Source organism: Polypterus senegalus, chromosome 3, assembly GCF_016835505.1.
Source record: "Polypterus senegalus isolate Bchr_013 chromosome 3, ASM1683550v1, whole genome shotgun sequence".
Lineage (NCBI taxonomy): Eukaryota > Metazoa > Chordata > Cladistia > Polypteriformes > Polypteridae > Polypterus > Polypterus senegalus.
This window is the reverse complement of record NC_053156.1, coordinates 87,778,532-87,794,928: the sequence shown is the minus strand read 5'-3', so window position 1 is coordinate 87,794,928 and position 16,397 is coordinate 87,778,532. Positions and strand designations below refer to the sequence as shown.

The 16,397-nt window shown below is 36.3% G+C and overlaps 1 protein-coding gene across 5 annotated transcripts in view; it reads right to left on the bottom strand.

Moving 5' to 3' along the window:
• snap91a (synaptosome associated protein 91a) overlaps positions 1–16,397 on the bottom strand; it is a 247,694-nt gene that overhangs the window by 213,202 nt on the left and 18,095 nt on the right. The gene's annotated exons all lie outside the window — the stretch shown is intronic.

Sequence of the window (16,397 nt, the reverse complement as noted above, 5' to 3'; positions counted from 1 at the left end):
CACTGGTGTGAATGTCTCTGACCAACCAACCAGAAAGACTTCATGAGGGTGACCCAAGGGCCCCATGTCCTCTAATGGGCCCTGAGCTCACTGCCCAGCAGCATGCAGCTCGATTGGCATTCGCCATAGAATACCAGAATTGGCAGATGCACCACTGGTGCCCTGTGCTTTTACAGATGAGAGCAGGTTCACCCTGAGCACGTGACAGAAGTGAAAGGGTCTGGAGAAGGCATGGAGAACATTATGCTGCCTGTAACATCATTCAGCATGAGCAGTTTGGTAGTGGGTTAATGATTGTCTGGGGAGACATATCCATGGAGGGTCACACAGACCGCTACAGGCTTGACAAGGCACCTTGGCTGCCATTAGGTATCAGGATGAAATCCTTGGACCCATTGTCAGACCCTATGCTGGTACAGTGGCTCCTGGTGCACGACAATTCCTGGCCTCATGTGGTGAGAGTATGCAGGCAGTTCCTGGAGGATGAAGGAATTGATACCATTGACTGGCCACCACACTTTCCTGACCTAAATCCAATAGAACACCTCTGGGACATTATGTTTTGGTCCATCCAATGCCACCAGGTTGCACCTCAGACTGTCCAGGAGCTCAGTGACGCCCTGGTCCAGATCCGGGAGGAGATCCCCTACAACACCATCTGTCATCTCATTAGAAGCATGCACCAATGTGGTCAGGCATGTATACAAGAACACAGGGGCCATACAAAGTGCTGTGTACAATTTTGAGTTGCTGCAATTAAATTTTGGCAAAATGGACTAGCCTGCCACATAATTTTTTCACTCTGATTTTGGGGCGTCTTTGAATTCAGGGCTCTGTAGGTTGATCATTTTCATTTCCATCAAACGATGTGGCATCCTTTCATTCCTAACACATTGCCCAGTCTATATCAGTATAGATATCCAGGAGGATTTCTTTTTCCCATTGAGATCTGATGTGTTTTCAAAGTGTTCCTTTAATTTTTTTGAGCAGTTTATATTTGCACAGTATTTGGGAATAGAGAAAACAAAATTTTTTGATATCCATGTTGAAATATGCTCCACCGGTCTCACCATTTCATTAGATTAAAGCAATTTTTTATCAAGGTTATCTGCTAAAAGACAGACCTTTTAAAATCTGCTGTAGCAGAAGATGAACAAAATACTGCACTGAGCTTAAAACTGCTTTACAGGAGCTATTAACAAAGACATCCGATGTTACAGTTATTTGTTTATTTCTCTATTGACAAAACTTTGACTGCTGCTGCCAGCTATATAAAATACATCCTGGCAGTTGATGAACTGTGGTACAGTTCATTTAAAAGTTACTTAAAACTAACTCTGTAGTCACTAGTAACAATTTACACATTTTGTACAATAAGACAATTTTAAGAATTAGGTTACTTAGGAAATTAGATAAATCTAAATACCATTGAGCACAACATGTAAACACTTGGCGGCTGACAAAACATACAAATGATACTGACAGTAGGTACCCTCTACACATGGGAGATCACTAAGAGAATTTAGCAAATAACTTCCCATCATGGTTAAGCTAAATGCACTTAGTACTCATTAACTTATTATTTTGGACACTAAACCTCAAAAAGGATGTGTCAGTGATGCACGGAACACTGATTCAAGAACTTCAAGGAGAGGGGACACTATGATCAGGTTGTGGTGCATAAACCACTTGTTATACCTAAAATGCACATCTGCAGTTAAAGTGATAAAAATCGTGTAGATAATATAAAAAGATTCATGTGTTAAATTAAAACCTACACCTTACACTCAACTGATAGCTCAATACATATGGAGTGCACACCAAAAGAAAACTTCAGGTGCAAATTCAAGTTTCTAGTGACTCTGTTGTGCTACTGTGTACATGTTCCTGGCATCCATTGAACCCCTCACAAGGCTAGGTACAATAAATGCCAATACACACAAGACTGATAAGGACCTAATTTATATGTTTTCTTTAAAAATAGCAGGTAATATTTTCTTTTTAAAACTTAAACATTTTTCAGAATTACAATGCACACTGTGTCGCAGCATTGTGAACTTTAGAGCATCAAAATGGTGCATGGGCACATACATTTCAATAACTGGTACTGATGTTCATTTCCCTGTATTTTTTTTTAGAGTGTATATTGTCGGTTATTTTGGAAAATTTTGTTAATTGCTAGAATGTTATTAAGTCACAATGTCTATTACATTTCATGTTAAGTTACAAAGAGCAGGCATCTTTCAGCTTGCAGTTCAGAGTTTTGAAACTGCAAGGTATAAAATGTGCAAGATAAGCAAAACAACCGAGTTTCACCTCACATTCAATATCAGAAAAACAAAACCCTATGTAAAAAATATTTACAGAAGCGGTGAAAAATTAATACATTTATTTTTAATGCTTTTTTTTGTTTTATTGATTTTAATCTGATCCTTTAAAATTTTTCCCAAAATATTATTTAAATTATTTCACTCACTGTTCGAAGTATATATTATACTGTACTGTACTGTGGAAAGCATGGTACCCAGACCTCAACTGTAAGCCTGACCTGTACAAGTAGATTTAATGGAAAAATCCAGGAAATATGCTGTGTCATTTGGGTTTTCTGATTAGCAACACATTTAAATAAAACAAGTTGTGTGCATTTTAATCTAAATAAAAACAACCCTAAAAACAAACATCCCTGCCTTTTGACTGTTTTTAACAAAATAAAAGTCTGGTTGACTAAATGTCCAGATGACACTGCTCTCAGAAATTAGATGGCCTAACCAGCGGAGTTGCAATGTTCACATAACATAGTTGGTGCTTCATTTCTTTTTTCACTTTCTGATTTTATTGATATGAAAATCAATTTTCTTACAGTAAAAATACACATGAAAGTGCTCACTTTAATTGACAGAGATCAATACTTTGTCATATTTCATAATACAAACTATTTCAAAAATGATCATTGGCTCAGTGCCAATAGAACCATAGCAGAATTAAAAAAAGAGAGAGAAGAGTTATTGTCAAAACTCTATAGAGATGGGAGTAATAAAGACTTGCTTGCAATAGAAAGCAGTCCTGCTGTAATAGCGAAACTGAAGGGATGTGCACCCAGATTTGCAGAGAAAATATTTTCTAATGCATTTTTAATCAGAATGTCTTTTCTGTCAAAATTATTAATATAATGGCTACAATGGCACAACTAGCAAATTGCAAAGCTTAACTTAAGGCTTGAAATAACTAATTTTACAGTGGCACCCTTCTGAAAGGAGGACTTGGCAAGCTAAACAAACCATAACCAAACAGTACGATATTGAGGACGCCTCAGAAAATAAAAGAAAATTATTTTTACACAAAAAAAATAATACACCAAAAAGCAAGATGTTCCTAAAAATGTAAAAAGTTGCCATTTTTTCAGTTGATAGATCACGGAATCTCCAAAACCCTGAAAACATAATAAATTGAATTGTGAATGAAACAATGCAGCACAGATATGAGAGTTCTGTAGCCTTATACCGTACAGAATCCCGAGACAGTACTGCTTATTGAGTGACATCAGAATGACCAGATTAAGGGAACACCTCCACAACCACGCCACTACTGCAGGGAAATAAAATAGCCACAGGAGACGATAGTAAATTGTGCATCGATTTTCTCTGCAAAAAGAACAGCAGGTATTGTGAGCTGTATAAAAACACTCTGCTTTACCAAGGAATATTGACAAATGCAGGAAAGAACACAGGGGAAATCATTGCTCTTTCTCATAATCTACTGGCTCTTTAATGGATTTAATTTAACTTGGCTCAAATACTTGTAATCAAGATTATCTTCACTGGAGATTTTGGGTGTAAACATTTGAATTACATATTTACTTTGAGTATTTTCCTCTTGTCCTTCAGTTAAAAGAAATTTTCAATTGTTAAAGGATGAGCTAAAAGAATTCTTGATTCAGTTATTTAAAGCATCTTTGAATAAAAAATGTGATTTTTTGCTAAGCAATTGCAGAAACTCACAAAGTCTCTTCTAATAATTTTTGTATCATGGATCTTGCAAAGATCTCCTTTACTATAGTAAACAACTTATAACATATTTTCACATTCCTACAACATGCAGAGGACAGCACCGGTGTCCAAGTGCTTTGTACAGAGCACAATTAAGTATACTTTGTTTGTGGTCCAGTTTTTTTTTTTTTTGATGAAAAGAAATCAAATGAAAACTGAATTTAACAAACTAATTCAAATACATCAAAACAAAACACAAAAAGGGCAAAAAAGAAGACAAAGTGCAACAAGAAAAAAAACAAAGGAAAGCACCTATAAAAGCTGACGAGAGAACAAGCTAATGAACCATCAAGTGGAAGCCTGCAGTACCGAGACAAAAAGCAAGATACAGGAGTGAAAAGAAGGGAATGCACATCACGGGCCAACACCCACCAGCCATTGGCTAGTTACATACAGTACATGAAACCCATTTTGCATACTACAACTGGAACAGTTGTTAACAAGAGCTTTGAGCATGTGAAAGGCACTATATAAAAAAATAGTATTATTATTCTATAACCTTGGACACAAAGCTCAAGAAGGAGAACAATGGCAGAAGATTTCCAAATGTAAGTTAGCTGCAATAGAAGCAGTCTTAATAAGACTCTACTGGATGAAAGAAGGGGAAAGTGGTTACTGAGAAAAAAAAAAAAAAGCTCCAGGAGAATGACTTGAGGGGAAAAAGTAATGGGGAAGGAAAGAATCAAAGAGAGGGATATGGTCATATTGATTCAGAGAGAAGCCAACAGACGATAGTCCCAGAACAAAATGATGGAATGTGACAGGAAGCTGAATGGGATTAAGAAGAAGGACATCGAGTTCTATATCAATGGACAAAGTTAACACTATATGTGCCGGTGATGGTGATATTTTGAGCATTGTCTGGTATTCTAGACACTAATCAAATGTTCAGCCATAGTCTGGGTGCAGTTTGTCTGTGTGTTTTGTTTTTTGTTTAGTTTCCTCCATGTTTTCCTCCCTTATTTCAAAACTTGTGTTAGGTTAACTAACATTTCAAAACTGGAACAATGAAGAGTGCCATGTGATGGTATGATGTCACATCTAGGATTGTTTTCCACCTTGCACATAGTTATCTCCCATTGGTCTCAAAATGAAACAAGAGGAGTGAAATTACTGGTCTCCTGTTCTCAAGGACATTTTTCCTAAAGGGCCAACATGGTCCCACTTTCCCGACCAGTGATCACATGCTGTCATCAGTTACTTAGAGTTGTTTCATATTATATTGCAATTCTGAAAAGTAGCATTATTTGAATCTTTCGTCTTATTGCTGTTTCTTTGTGTAAATAATGCATTATTAAACTAATCAAACAGAAAGATGATGATCCTGTTGAAGTGTGATTTTGTGTTTAATTTTAGCAGTGATTGAAAACAGTTATAAGCAGCCTTGCTTTCATTCCTGTATGTACTGTATATTTTTTTTTTGTTTGGTTTTTTTTGATTCTTCAGGATTCCTACAACTTGAATCTGCTTTTTAAGTTTTAAAAATACATTTACCCAATCAGTCATACAGACCTAAACGCTTACTAATTTAGCAGAAGGCTGTGCCACCCCAGACAGAACAAACAATAAACAGAATAACTGCATAGACCAATCAACTGTAGAAACAGTGTAAATAAAGAGAGTAATGAGAATGTCTTTTTTTCAGCTCAAACCACATTGTGTACAAGCTATTTGTAAATATGTTAGTGAGGAAATTCCAAATGTAAACTAACAATATACAGCACGGTACTGTATACACTACTGCATTCAAGGTTCTCAATGCCAGAATTGAAGGGCCCAGCTCCAGTTTCAGACATGTTGGTGCAGAGCAATCAATACTGAAGGGGTTCTATAAACATTTACTGTCAGAATGACCATAGTTTTATAGTATGACACCAGCCAGCCAGCTGAAGTAACAATACCTAATTATACATAATGAATCATCTATAGTATATCATGGATTGGCACAGCACACACATCGAAAGCATGTTTGTTCTGCAATGTCAAAAACTGCAACTGACAGTGACAACATCCATAGCTGTATGAAATGCTGAATTTACGCCAAACGTGATGGCTTAACTTAAGCCCAACAGGACGGCTTTATTTTAATGGCTATGGAATGGTTTTATTAAGATCTAGGTGTATGAAATAGATATTAATGAAAACTTCTACAACAAGGAACAGCAGAAAAGACAGGGTAAACTCAAAATGGTTAAAGCAAATTATCTCTTAAGAGTTGCTTAAAACTTCAACTTAAGTGCCATCAAAATCTATACTGGTAACAGCCTGATTAAACACTCCCCAAATTAGAAAAACAGTTCTGGGTGTGTTTTGAGCCACTAGGTGTGACTGCACTGCATAAAACTGCTGCCTAGCTGCAAGTGGTGACAAATAACAAGAGCATATCTATCTCACAACAGAGGAATTAGAATGAATACCAGATGTTTATGTGCCTCGTTTTTAACTGAATGCATATCTTAAAGTGACGTTTGCAATTGTCAGGTAATATCCATGATTCTAATCTCAGTTTATTTAAATACAAAAATATAAAAAGTTAATGAAACTTAAAATTCTTATCAGAAGTGATTTGATTTTGTTTTGATGTTTTGCCTGGTGAAATATCTGTGAAAGGATTACATGTGCTCTTCCAGTGCTCAGGGGACTCTCATAATCCAAACATGCTATCCAATCAAAAGTAAATTCCCCTGTGGATATAAGCCTTTGTACATGGCAATGGACTGGTATTTTATCCTTGAGTATTTACAGCAATTAATGGTAATTATTATTGTATACTAAACTCCAATGCCTATAAAAACCTAGACGGAGTTGGTATGCTGCTGCATGCATGTATGAAATTATGAATGGGTTAATGTTTTGCATCATACGTAATTGCAATCTAAACTAGTGTTTTGGTGTTGGGGGCATGCAGACACAACACTTAGAAACCACTTTAGATGCATTTTCTGGCTGCTAGAGTCCATCTGCCCTGATGTGCAGCCAGCACCATGAAGACGGGAGGACAAAGTGGCATGCAGGTTACCTCTGACCATAGGTGAGAGTAGTGATGCGAAGCCAGGTGGTGTGCATGAGTGTGCAAAAGGACATACTGGCACATGTCGCTGCAAGGTAAACGTGGCTGCTGAAGAAATCAGAAAGTGTTTTTTAGAGCATCCTCTCCAGCAATCAGTGTAATGTGGCTAATTCCATTCCATACACACTTCCCCGTGTCATTATAATATGCTCTCTCACTGAAGCACAACCATTCATTATCAATCCAGGATTCATATACTGAAAGAACACAAGCAATGGTGACTTTTTTCACCTATTATTGCCTAGTTGTTTACAGAACAGAGGCATCAATTCACATCTGGGCATTAACATTGAATAATGTCAGTAACAGTGCTTGGCGATGACTTCCCAAGGTGAATATACGCCCCTGACCTTGAAGAGAAAGACTAGCAACACAGTGACCTGCACAGTTTCCATTCATGGCTGAATGTCACAAAAATGCTTTGCTTTATGTTTTTTTACCTTCTCAAAACAATATGGATACACTGTTTTGCAATATGTATGTAATCTCAATACGTGGTTCAATTCTTCATAACATTTTGCGCTTGTGCAACAGACGTATTCAGCAAGTATTAAGGCTTTTTCATTCATCTTTGGAACTAGGTACCTTTTAGCTCCAATGTAAGCTATAAGAACAGACAAGGGGTTTTTAAAATCTATAAAAAATGCTTAGCTTTACAACACTATTTTATGTGGCAAATTAAAATATACCATAATTATGAAGAAATAGCTTTGACTTTAAAAATACCAAACTTATCCTTAAAGCCATTTCTACCTTGAGGAATAATGCTACTGGTCACAATTATTTTTTTATGAAGATACATTGAAAAATTAGGCACCTTGTTGGTTTTCTGTGTACTGAAAAATTAGGCACCCCATTGGTTTTCTAATACTGCTTTTTTCTTTTTTTCTTGAACCACTTCTAAAAGTTAACTCTGTTTAAATTTTTTTGTCTTAAATTATATTAACTAATCAATGGAAACCAGTAAATCAAGTTGTTTGGGTGAGTAGTATGGATTTGGAGGGTCAATTACATTTTCTCAGAAGTAACTATTTTGTAGATTGTTTAAAAAATGTTCAGGGTGTCTTGGATCATTAGAAAAAATGTATAGAAAAGGTCTTACATTAAACCAACTGATGGCGAACTTCAAATGTGATCTATTTGAGCTTACCTAATATATGAAGAAAAGTAATAAATTGAACATGATTTTACGTTGTTTCAGTATGTTTCTATATGTTGATTTGCATACTACTATAACTTCCAGTTTATTAATGATTTTCTTTAACTCTCCCTTACTAAGCTTCAACTTCCCAGAATTTTGTAATGGATAAAATACATACATAACATTTTTTTTTTTGCATGTATTTGGTACAACAAAATTCTAATTATAGTAACTATGGCAAACTTGCATAAAAGTTTTCTGTATTCTGCATGCTGATAATCTATTGTGTTAACCCAAAAATAACCTTCATTTTATGTTGTTGGATTAACAGCATGCACCATTAGAAGGTGCTTTACGGATTTAACAAGACTGCAATGCAATATTAGGTTTAACAATGCTGGTTAGGCTAATTAGTAATTCCAACATAGCCTGTGTTGAGTGGGCCCTGTGATGGACTAGTGACATGTAAAGTGTGGTTTCTTGCTTTGTTCCCAGTGCTGCTGTGGATAGAATCTGGTCCCCTGCTGCCCTGAGCTGAATTAAGATGTTTGGAAAATGAAATATTATAAAATAAAATGACTACTGAATACACAGTGCCCACTCCCCAACCCTCCACACTAATACTGGCAATTTATGATATTATGATACACATAACTAACAAAAATGTGCATAATAAAGTGTTATAAATGCTCAGTCACTTGTTGCAAACACCATTTTAAACGAAGAGACTCTGATTCATCATAAAAACAAACAGGTGTAAATTGTAAAAATTTAACACCACATTTTTTCAGGATTGGTGCGAGTTTATTTTTACATTAGGACAGAGTGACACAAAAGTTAAAAATGGAGCAGCTACATTGCTATTGCTCTACAATCCAAACGTGAATAAATAAAAATGTGTTTCTAAAGCAGTGAATAATATATTATTATTAAATACTTTGGATCACTTTCGTCATTTAGGTTGATAATCAACCAAAATATTTATGTTCACTAACCTGAAATCCCTATCACACACACTTTCTAATTGCCACCACCTTGTCATGTTCTGTGTTGTAGAAGCTTAAATAGCAGGCAAGAATGGGAAAGACATGAGAGTTGAGTCTTCATTAAGAAGAAATTCTGTTTAAGTTAATGCCTTTTACTGTTAGGACTTTGTCCAATGTTTAATATGTTTTATTCTCCATTACTCACCGTTTTACTACTCACATTTCGTGCATTTTTATGCTAACAGCAGCTTTTAACTCATTTCAGTAAGATATCTGTGTTATATGATGATTTCTTCAAAAAGGAAATGCATGTTACCTCTGCTAAAAATGCAAGTGCATTCACTAACTCATAATTTTTCTGTGAGAGAGTGTGTTCAGGAAATCCTGCTTTAGGAACGTCTAGTCAAGCTGACTGCAATTGTCTTAACAAAAGCAAGTTTTTCATGATAATTACTGACTCATTTCTTGGTAGATATTTTATGTGTAAAGTTGTATTCAATCAGTACAATTTCTTTGTATACTAAAAATCAACAATATGAAAAATATCTAAAAGTCATATCGCGGATTAGAAATGTTGAGTCTTGCACATTGAGGACATTTGCAAGGAAGCTTTCCTTTTCTCTCACATTATGTTTAATTTTACCAGCTTAAGATTCTTCTTCTGTTGAAGTTACTGCTATTTGTTGAATGATTACACTTAACATTTATTTGAGTCTTTTATCTGTTTCATTCTAGCATGGTGGTCATAATCATTTCTAATAATTTAATTCACATTAAGCCATTCTACAATTTCACAAAGGATATGAATAGTTCCCTTATCGAACTCTGGGTTTCTTTAAGTAACTCATGCTAAAGTTACTGAATCTCTCTGTCTATAGCTTTTGCTGAATCTAAATTACATTACACTGTTAATAATTTTTCTTCTCTATCTTTGAGGATTTCCATGAGCATTATCTTCAACCCATGTGAAGTCAAACCAACTGCTCTATGATCTGTCTATTATATTGCACTTTGAAAATGACAAATAATGTTGCCTATAAAATTTACTGAGAGCATTTTGACAAGACCCTTCAAATATACAATGTGACCTTCCACAACTCAAAAGTGTCAATCATTGCCACTGGATACTTTTATACACTTTATACATTTAAAATGTTAAGACATGTAAATATATTACAGATTTAATAAATTGGATCATCAGATTTAATGAAATATGGAAAAAAAAAAAAACAACTGTAGTTGGATTTGATCAAATTAGATGTAATTTATCACCTGTGGTCTTTAAGGAAATTTTATATAAAATTTTCTTTGCTTGTTTTCAGGTAATAACTCACAATATGCAAGCTTTCGAGGCAACTCGGGCCCCTTCTTCAGGCAAGGGGCCTGAGTTACCTTGAAAGCTTGCATATTGTAATCTTTTTAGTTAGCTAATAAAAAGGTGTCATTTTGCTCGACTTCTCACTATATCAATAATGGATAACACAATACAACACCCTAGTACTACAGGTAATAAATCAGTGATCAAGAGTCATATCTAAACATATATTGGGAGGATATGGTGGGAAATTCTAAAGATGAAAGTGTTTAGCAAGTCACGATGAAGCAAAGAAAAAAGGATTAAGAAATGGCTGGAGGCTGTAACAGGAAAAATGGGAGAAAGCAGGAGGGGGTTTAAGGCACACAGGGAAATTATGGTCACTTATCAATGGAAAGAACTCAAGCATGCTGGTCCAAACTAGCATCACCAAAATCATGTGTATTTCTTTAATTGGTTCATTCTAGGATAACATGTTATTTAAAAAATGAAGTAGCAGAAATGCCCTGAAAAATGCTGGAAGCCTGCCAAAAGACAAATAACAGAAGATGACAACTTCATGAAGACATTTGGTTCTCTTCACGCTGCCACACACTACTTCCTGCTTACTGGTGAAGAAACTAGAGACCTTTCTATAATTATCTGTTTTCTTTCAGGTCTTCACACTGATGACAGTAAACATAAAGCTGTCATGAATCTTCATTTTTGACACCTGTGCATTTCATTTTTTGATATTTTTGGACTTCAATATTTGCTTCTTTTTTTTTTTTTACTTTTTGCTGTTAATGTCTCTTTGGCTCCAGTTTGGAATGTGGTTTTTCCTTCACCGTTATCATTTTTGTTGTCAAGTTACATATGTCGGTCTGAATATATGGTTGCTATGTCCATTGCCCATCGTTTGAGTTGGGGGATATGCAACATAGTTAGTCACCTTTCGTTGCTTATATATACAAGCACCATGCTTTAGATAAACTTTTTACGTTAAAACAATCTTTTTCGATAGCTTGCATAAATAAATAAGGTAGTTTAAAGAGCTTTGCAATATACATTTTCATTTTTAGGTTTGTTTAGTGTTTGTGCTTTGTCAAGCAGTTTAGTTTTGTGTGCTTTCTTTGCTATCTGATCCTTACCTGCTTTTTGACTACAGTCTGCTTTCTCTCTTTAACCCTAGTGAACACCTTGCCATTCTGGTGTTCACATCATAAACATTCAAAGAATGTTTAATAGAGCTGGATTTTTATCTTCACCAGGGTGGTAAGTTTCTAGTTTGCAGCATTCTTGGTTAATATTCAGAAAGGAACACAGCTGGCAAACCCCTACTGGATTCAGATGAACAAATTTCTCTTTTTCACATAATTCTACAAATCATCTCTTTTCTGAACATCATTGCTATTATTTGCTAGTATCAGGTGTAAATTTCTGCCTTATGAATATTCTCCCATGCCTCAAATATTAACTTGTGTAATCAACTGCCAATATCAATTAATAAGAATGTCTTCAATGTAATTGTTTAACATTTTCAGAGTTCTAATTTCTTTTCCATACTCAGGCACGGTTAAACAATTCTAAAGATAGTCTTCAATTTATCAACAATTGGACACTGAAAATACTGTATTCACCTTTATTTTTTTTGTAGTAACTATTGTGTATGTCATCAGAAACTACAAATCTAAGGCAATAACAAAAATGTTGCTACTTCCTGACCAAAAGAAAGAAATAATTAGCTCTGAGGATAATGAATAGTTGTCAACATTACATTTGCTAAAACCACATTTGGCAATTCAAAACAGTAGGACAGAACTGCATGGGGGAGTGCTTTCTATGAGTAAGCAGAGATACTAGTGTGTTTGATCTATGCTCATCTCCTGCAGTGATGTGATGCAGCCAGAAGTATTGCCTGTTATACAACATTTAAAAACACTGCAACCACTTATAAAATATGTGCAGGTGCACAAAATGGTAAAAGTAGTATGAAATTATTTTAATTATTTCTTCAAACTGAGTGTATTAGTTACACTTAATATAATTAGAGTATTATCACCATTCTCTCTTCCTTCATGAGCAAATTGACCTGGGATCTCAGCAGAAGTCTTTAAGAAGAGGATAGACAATTCCTCAGAGCCTGTTCCAATCTCTTTGTATAAATGGACACCCAGTACAGACAACTGATAATTCCTAAGTGGTGGTCCAAGTCAAGAAGGTTGGCAGAAAGAAAAAAAAGATTGTAGCGTTTAGTCCTATGTCTATAGAAGGGGGAAAAAGGAGCAGAAACTAATGTATTTCCCCACTGCATGATCACTTTATTTTTTTTTTTATTCAGTTTTATTGAGTGTTCCTGCTGCAATCAATAAGCTCACACCTTCTGGTGCACGATGTCGACACAGCATGGATTAAAAAAACAAAGAGACAAATATATGGGACGTTAATCAGAAAACAACATCGCACTGATGCAATATTATTTGAAAACGAACAGCGTCAGATCGGGTTTGAATACACGCTGGCGCCGTTACAGAAGGCATGAGCTTCAGTGCAACAGGATCAACGCACAATAAATGCAATATTATTTGAAAACGAACAGCGTCAGATCGGGCGTATATTCAAACCCGATCTGACGCTGTTCGTTTTCAAATAATATTGCATTAGTGCGATGACGTTTTCACATATATTTTCTCTTTCTTTCATCTTGCGGTTTGTAATCAGTCACTGCGTGTTTTTCCCCCCCGATCTTGCCAGTTCCCACATGTTGCTGTATGCTGTTTCTTTTGTACTCCAGGACATGCAGAGGACAGAATAGTACAGATCAGTAAGTTCAGCACTACATGCAATCATCAGATTCAAATGTTAACAGTTCACACACACGCAAGGATCGTCCTCCTTACATTTACGTGTGTACCTGATACAATGTACACAATTCTCTCTATGGTGTGGTTTCTAATTTCTATTACACACCTGAAAGAAAGAGACAATATATGTGAAAACATCATCACACTAATGCAATATTATTTGAAAACGAACAGCGTCAGATCAGGTGTGAATTTATGCCGGCGCTGTTACCTGGAGTCAGATCAGGAGCTTATTTAGTACGCGCAAGAACATGCAGGTAGTCAGTTGCTGTGTGATACAACATGCTGGCAGTGATCAACGCACATGTACTGTACAAGGCATGCACAGGGCCACTGAGAAAAGAAGAATGTTCATGGCTCAGCTTGCAGAGGAACTTCGTCGTCGCATCTTACTAGAAAAGGCAATGTAAAAAGAACAGGAGGATTCAACATCGACAAGCTTCTGTTCCAGACAGCCACTTTCCTCAGGAAAGTAAACTGAGTCAGGACAACTCTTGCGTGTGTGTGTGTGTGTGAACTGTTAACATTTGAGTCTGATGATTGCATATAGCGCTGAAGTTACTGCTCTGTACCATTCTTTCCTCTGCATGTCCTGGAGTACAAAAGAAACAGCATACAGCAACATGTGGGGAATGGCAAGAGTGGGGGAAAAAAAAAAAAAAAAAACACACAGTCACCGATTACAAACCGCAAGATGTTATGCGAATGAATATGAATAATACGAATAATGTTGCCTCCGTGCCACAAAGTTTTCCAAAATGTACTATACAGGTCATAAAACGAATAATTCCAAATATCATATATACCTACGTGTGTTTTTTTTTTTTTACATCATAGACCATAAGGTGCATACTAATTCAGTGTGAGCAGGAACACTCAAACTGAATAAAAAAAAAATCAAGTGATGGTGAGATATGAAGAAGGCAGATTCGCCAGCGTTTGTGTGTCAGCTTTAATCCCTCCAGATGAGAGAATGTCCAGTTTCCAAGTGTCTCAAAACACCACTCACATCTCCAGTTACTCCCAGTTTCAAATAGAATTTAACAGTCAGATCCCTTTAGTATGTATTGTGATCGTGATTTAGAGAGAATAAAAGTGAAAAAAAACTAACTTTTACAAGTCCTATAAATGTACACCGTGTGTATCAGATGCAAACCAAGTGTATGTGTGTACTATATAATATTAACAATAAGAGCAGCTCACATTGCGTCGGGATCGAACTGGGGACTCTTGATTACAAGTCAGCAAATCTTACTGCTACGCCACGGAAGCTGTTGTCTTTTCCTTGAATCCTTTGTGAAAGTGTTTACTTGATATTTGGACTTCAGGCTTCATACATTATATAGTTTATGCCGACATTTTGACATTTACTACTAAAATATGAAAAACATTTCTGTTTTAAAAATATGTTCACACAGATTACTGTAGAAACGGAACACACATGAAATGCATGTGTTCCAAATAATGATCTATTGTTTCCACTCTAAAACTCCACTTCACTCCCAGATAATCAATCAAGGCATGGACTGGGGGAAGTTCGTGTACGCTCTAAGTCGGTTGGGGGATGGAATAGCCGGCTGATTCCAGCTTGTCTTTATCGGCACATTTAGAGGACAAAGGACGCTGGCAGAGAGGTGTGAATGGATTTAAGGTGGGCCGGATCTACGAGTTTTTTCTTAGGCTCTGGTAATTCTAGTGTTAAACACCGACTTCAAATCAAAAATCCAGAAGTCATGTTTGACACCATTCTAAAGGCCGAATACTATAGATTTATTTACTTAATGCATCATTTAATGATGATTGGGATAGCTGTCAAACATGCATTACAAGAAATGCATCTTGTAACAGATATCAAAACAAAATAGAATATGGTCATGTTAATTCCAGCTACCTATAAAATATGTATTCTAAATTTTCCAGTAATAATAAACAAATCTTTCTTCTACCAAGAAATTCAGAAATCTCTGAATTTTATAAACAAAGGGGAAAAATTAAGAAAAATAAATAACAAAATGGTTAAAAGGGCTTTATTTAATGGGCATATGTGTGTATGCATGAGTACACTGATCACTCCATTTGTTCAGCATGATTGAGTTTAGACTGTTTTGCACTGTCCACACTCCATCTCAGATAATAAAAGCATGTTTCTCTCCGACATGGCAGAACAATGACTCACCCCAAGTATAGGCAGCATGACAACAAAAAACATGTCATGCTCTGTACTATGCTTTTCTTAGCACTGCAAGTGTTCTGTAAGAACACTCAAAAATATGCATGGGAATTTCACATAGAGAAAACACACCAGGCCTCAAAAGCAGCGCAAATACTAAATGGCAGGCAAACGTAAAATAAATAAGAACTGTGGCATATGGCTGGTCGTTTATCCCGGCCAATACCCCCAGGCCGCCAGATGGAGCCCTCCCTGCAGCATAGATGTGCCCCGAAGACCAGCAGGGAATACTGGATAATGGAGTTTTCATCCACTGCCCTGCTGGATAACACAGGGGCCACTAGATGGAGCTGCAGGGAGGAGCAAAGAATATTATTTGTCCTACGCCCCGGAAGTATGTCTGAGTCACATGACAAGGTGAATGACGTGCTTCCGGTGTGAAGAAAAAGTGATCTGACCCGGAAGTGCTTCGCCCTCTCTGTCCACGTGACTAGGAACACTTCCGGGTCAGATCAAAATCCTTTTTCTTCACCCCGGAAGCAAGGACTATAAAGGACTGTGAGAAATCCCCAGATGTTGAGCTGAGCTGGGTGGAAGGGTGGCAACATGTCTGGGAGAGAAGGATTGTATTATTATTGATTAGTGATTGTATTGAATAGGTATTGTGGAAAGGAGGGTTCTTGGTGCACTGTGTAATAATAAAGTCGTATTATTGGACTTTTACCTGGTGTCTGGCATCTTGGACAAGGGTTCAAGGGAGTGATAGCGCCCCCTATCGGCCACACAACCTAACATGATCTTTTTTCAAATTTTAGGTAATTTTTGA